This window comes from Malurus melanocephalus, unplaced genomic scaffold (assembly GCF_030028575.1).
Source record: "Malurus melanocephalus ecotype Western Australia unplaced genomic scaffold, MMel_1.1 scaffold_355, whole genome shotgun sequence".
NCBI classification, from domain to species: domain Eukaryota; kingdom Metazoa; phylum Chordata; class Aves; order Passeriformes; family Maluridae; genus Malurus; species Malurus melanocephalus.
Window position 1 is genome coordinate 689,932 of NW_026623587.1, and position 5,845 is coordinate 695,776.

The window sequence follows — 5,845 nt, forward strand, 5'->3', positions numbered from 1 at the left end:
TCTGAAATCTACTAACAGAAAACATTTTGAAGAGATTAAGTCAATTTAAGCAACGAGCTGGAGAGAGAACGTTTCCTCCAGCTCCCAATCCATCTCCATCCCTGCCAGGGGAAGGCTGGATGGAGTTTCCAGTGAGGCAAAGGGAGAACAAGGCTGGGGGTTTTAGGGCTCAGGGGGGATTTTAGAACTCAGGGGGGTTTTACGGCTCAGGGGGGTTTTAGGGCTGCCCCCCACGCTGGGTTTGGTACCTGGGTTTGATCTCTGTCACACTCTGTAATATGGGATGGGATTGCTCACACCTGAGCTGTTCTCCCTTTGGGAATCCCCTGGGGTCCTGCTCTGCTCCAGGAGCAGCATTTTGTCCTCTCTGGATGAATTTCTTCACCAACCACTCCTGAGCACAAGGAATAAGGGTGGGAATGGATGCAAGGTGTGGAGGTGGAGCTGCAGCTGGAGGGCTGAAGGGAAACTGGGACAGAGCAGTTACAAACCAAGGCCCTGAAAAGGGATTTTGGGGCAAAAGATTTGAGAAATTGAGGACAAATTCTCCCAAATTTAAGAGAAGTTGAGCCAAACCAAGTGTTTTTTTTCTGGACCCACAGCAGTTACCAGGTCAAGGCAGCTGCTTTCACCCTTTTTGAGCTCCTTGCTCCCCACACAAGAGATGCAGCTTTGGAATGTCCATAATGAACTTGGGGTCCGCATCTGCTGCAGCCCATTGCAGGGATACACCAGGGGCCTTCCTGAGGGTGTTTGGCAGAGGAGGGGACAGCGGGAAGGTGGGGACGGGTGGCAGTGCTGGAAACATAAAAACTTCAGGGATGTTCCCAGCCTCTGTCTCTGACAGGTGTGAGTGTCACAGAATACAACGGAGCAGGATTTGGCTGATTTTCCACAGCCCAAAGGCAGAGGGAGGAGCTGAGCAGACTCAGGAGGTGCTGAGAAGGGAGAGCAGTGGGCAGTGAGAGTCTGCTGTGGGCTCTTCTGGGGGTCTGAGTGCTCTGGAGAGTGACTCCAAACCTTTCCAGGGCAGGCTCTGCTTCTCTCTGCATTGCCCGTTCCTACAACCATGGGGGCTGAAACTTTCTGCTGTTTTTTTTCTGGGCCCATTCTCTTTAGAGTTGAACTCAATGATCCTTGTAGGTGCCTTCCAACTSAGAATATTCTGTTATTCAGTGCTGCCTGTGAGTTTTTGGGTATTCTTTGCTTTTTAAATGAATGTCTCCTCTCTATCCGTGCTCTGGGCTGCAGAGCAGAGCTCCAAACCAAGGAGCATTCTTCAAATGTCCAAGGAGAAAGCTGATGGGAACTCTGCAAATCCTTTCCCAGCCTGGTGGGAGGCTGAGTGCCGAGCTGGGAGCACACGGCAGTGTCACCAGGGCACGGGGACACACCCCAGTCACTGAATGTCACCGCAGGTTTACAGCTGCAGGTGGAAGCTGTGAATTCCCACCTGGAAGTGTCAGGCTGTCCTCCCATATCGATGGCATCCCGAGCTGGAATCGCAGATCCCGCACTGGAAAAACATGATTAGGAGGGAGACAATCAACAGAGCRGCCATGGCTGATGCCACATAATGCATTCTGTCCTTCCAATAGAAAYTTTTCCATTTCCTTTCCTAATTTCTGGTAATTGAGCTCAATGAGCCTGCTTGGAGCTGATTTCTCAATCCAGTTTTCTTTACGTCTATTTCTGATTTCTGGCCTCGCTCCAGCTGCTTGCTTGATGGTGCATTTTATTTCGGCTTCTTAATTTGCTGTTAGAGTTGTCAACAGCGTGGGGCCCCCTTGCTGCTCGGCTCTGCTTAAGTGGAGTGGATAAATTCCTTGGATTTGTTAACCCATTGCTTGCTGGTGATGCCACGGCCTGGCAGGTGTCACCAGGGGACAYCCGTGGGGCTGGTGGCAGGGGAATTTAAACAGCTAAAGTGCTGGATGAGCTGGGAATGTTGAGACAAGGGAACAAGCCACAGAGGAGGGGATGAATTTACCAGGCTCATCCTCACRTGTCTTTTGGGGTTTTGTTGATGTCCTGGCACAACTCGCAGCTGCCCAACCCCAAAGTCCCAAAGGCAGAGGGGCTGTTGCCTCTTTCCCCATTCCCATCCAGGTGATTGTGTTTGGAAAAATATGGTGGGCTTGCAAACCGAATTCCTGCGGGTATAGATCAACCCAACTTGGATCCAGGGAGGTCAAATCCCCCTCATCCCGGACGGTTTGGGGAGTGCTGCAGAGCAGCTCTGCCCCGGAGCTGGCTCGCTGCCCGTGCAGCTCTTCCCTGCTGCTTTTTGTTGATGCAACAGAAAGCATTTCCATCTTCTCTTTATCCGAGTAACAGACAGGATCCAATCAGGCTCGTGATGAGGCAAAACAAAAATACGAGGCATAAAGCAGCAGCACAAATGCTTGCCTTCATGATTTCTTTCATCCCTTTGGTGGCTCAGGGTTTTATGGCTTTGTAGAACTTCTCCCAGCATGTTTTTCTCGCAGTACCCATTTAAATTTTTCAGGGCTTTGGCTATGCAGGCAAAAGGGAGATGTTTTGCAGGTGTCCTGCTGCATTTTCACTTTTCCAGAAGATCTCTTTTGACACAGCATGTTCTCCCAGGCACTGCCAYGCTGGCTGAAATGTCCCAGCTGCTTTGTGTTTGCTGCTGCCTGGATGGCAAAAACTGGTTCTGGTGTGTGTGATTCCCTAGGGGCTGATTTTTATTTTTAAATATTTAAAAAAAAAAACCCCAAAACTTCCATGTCAGCCTGTTGGGTTGCTGGTGCGGGGAGCCCTGGATGACAAAAATGGGTTCAGGAATGTGTGAACTCCTAGGGGCTGATTTTTATTTTTTAAATTGTTGTTTTTTAAAAAAAACTTCTGTCAGCACTTTGGGTTGCTGGTGTGGGGAACCCTGGATGGCAAAACCAGGTCCTGGAATGTGCTATACCTTAGGGGTTGATTTTAATTTTTTAAATTTTATTTTTTTTATTTTAAACTTTACTGTCAGCCCTTTGCGTTGCTGGTGCAGGGAGCCGTGGATGGCAAAACCAGGACCTGGAATGTGCTATACCTTAGGGGTTGAATTTTTTTTTTAATTTTTTCTTTTTTAAACTTTCATGTCAGCCCTCTGGGTTGCTGGTGTGGGGAGCTCTGGCCATCAGCCCCGTGCTGTTGCCTGGTGGCTGTTGAAGACATCTTGTTCCATTGCTCGCTGGGGAATCATCAGCRGGCAAATAAAGCCCATGTTTGGAGCCTGTTACTCAAACGCTGCTCTGCTGCTTCGGCTGAATCATCATCCGCACATAATCACTGTTTATTGTTTACCTTGCTCCCGAATTAATCAGCCACTTCGGAGAGGAGAAAGGAAGAAGCAATTGTTTAACCTTGCTGGTGGCGAAATCTCTTCGGGCTCCTCATTCCTGCAGAGTCACTTCTGCAGCTCGGGCAAAGTGACTTCCCCTGCGTTTCACCCGTGGGGTCTGGAGCACTGTTGGGGTTGTTCAGCACTGGGAAATGTCTCACCGGGCTTAGTTTTGGGAATTAGGGAAAATAAGCTTAATCTCGCTGTGTTGTGTGACAGTGAGGAACGGGRAAGAGCAACATCTCTGTCCTCGTTGTCTGGGTTTTGGGGACGAAAGGAAAGAAGATGTGGCTGTGCTTGGGTAGGGTTTAGAGGGGACTGTAAAACTGAAGGTTTTATTTCAGTTTCGAAAGGTTTTCTTTCTGATTCAATGGACAAATCAGCCCCTCTCTGGCACTGCCACCGGTGTCACAGCACCTTTGGCAGCAAAGAACCCACCTGCAATCCCTCTCTGTTTATTAGCCAGGAGAAGATCTCACTGCTGCTGTGTTTTCTCCCCTTGAACACAGACATCTGCAGGAGATGTACAGCAGCCCACTTGTAGCTYGAATAAAGAGAGTTTAGAGCCTGAATGGTGATGGAAAAAACCCAGTGCTGGTTAATACTTTCAAGCTTTAATTCTCTGCTGGATACTTGTATTGGCAAAGGCTGTCCACCCTTGGAGGCAGTGGGTGGTGATTTGCACAGAAAGAAAGACAGGAGATGAAGCTGGGATGTGAAGTAGAAAAAGAAGTTGCCATTAATTGGAGAAAAACCTGGATTTGTCCAAGGTTTAAATTAAATGAAGTACTTGAATGATATACCAGCATTAGAAGGTTTGGAAGCACAGAGGTGTCTCCACAGGGCAGCTCCACACGGTGGAATTGCCTCAGGAGGCACCTCTGTGCACGGGGGAGAGAGAAATTTGGGGAGAAATYGAGGAGATTGGGGGGTCTTGGTGCAAATGCTCTGCGGCCCTTGGTGCTTCCCTTTCCCCCAGTGAGGAAATAAAACCAGGTGTGAAAAGAGAGGGAGGGAGCTGGGTGAGACAGGGATCACACCCCACAGGAATGAATCCCTGGGTGCAGCCTTGGCTCGCTCAGGTGGGTTTTGAAATGTGCAGCACAGCCAAGGAGCCTCCAGAGAGCTGCAGATCTGTGGGGCTGGGGCTGGTTGCCATCCCTGCCCTTCTCCAGCCCRGATTTTGGGATGTGWGGGTGGCACAGTGCCACGGAGCACRWGAGCCCAGGGCGGGTTTCCATTCCTTAAGCAKAGCGTGCACCAGCCCCGGCTCTTACAGCCCGAGGTAAAACTTTAATCGCTGTTTGATGGGAAATTTCCATGTCAGCTGCTCTGGAATTYGGTTGCAGGGCCGAGCCAGAAGCAGCATATTGCAGCGGGGGGATTCCTGGTTATGTGAGAGCCACAAATGTGACCCGGCAAGGCAGGGATCCAAGCGAGGAACGCGAAGTTTGACTGATAACTGTTGCCTCGTTCCAAGATGCAAATGAAACACCAAATGTTCAAGTTCAAGCTGGGGTGGCAGCTTTTTTCCTTTTTTTTCTCTCCCCTCTTGAAGGATCTGGCCACCCCCAGACTGGGTCTGATGCAGTTTCTTTCTCGAACATATTGAAGGCAGAATTCATCATCTTGGTAACTTTTTCCATATGGCTGTTATTCCTCCTGGAAATAGTTCTGTGTTTGGCTTCCTGTTCCCTGGTCCTCCCTTCCCATGTCTGATTTCTTCTTTTTCTCTTTTTCATTTTTTTTCTTTTTTTTTGCCTGCCTGAGCGTGATTGTGGCTCCTTTGCAATTCAGAGCGTGGAGCTGGGGCTGGATTTGGGGTTGGGGCTGAGCAGGAGCGCTGGGATGCGCTGCTGGCGTGGTGCTCACGTCTCCAGCCCACTTGCTCCGACGTATGCGCTGATCCACATGGATCCGGGCTCAGTCATCCCAGCCCGCGTGCACACACTCATTCCCCTCCTCTGCCAAGTCCTCAGCTTCCCTCTGGAGCCCARAAGCAGCAGAAATAAATCCCCATTGCTTTTGTGCTTTGTGTCAGAGCAGCTCTGCAGGGATGTGGTGTCACTGGGCGGCTCCTGGAAGGGAAGGAGGTTCCTGGAACTCTGCCTCCCTGATAAAATCAAACCTGCAGCGTGTTTTGTGATCCTTTATTGGAGCAGAGMTTTCTCCTTTGGGTGCTGGGCCCGGACAGAGTGGTGGGATTCAGAGTCCCCTTTCTTTGTGGGGAATCCTGATCAGGATCCGACAGGTGTAACCCAGAAGAGGGGAGGATTTGCTGACAGTGGTGCCTTCCCAGGCCTCTCCTTTCCCTGCTGTCCTGTGACTCCCACCTGCTGCTGCAGCCTTTGCTGGAACAACCTTGGGGTGTTCTCTCACTGCCGAAATCCTGCACGAGTGCCAAGGACCGGCTCTCCCAGGGAACTGCTCGGGGCTGGGAGCTCGGGGCTCTGCTCAGCCTGGAGCATTGCAGGGTGACATTGAGCAGCATCA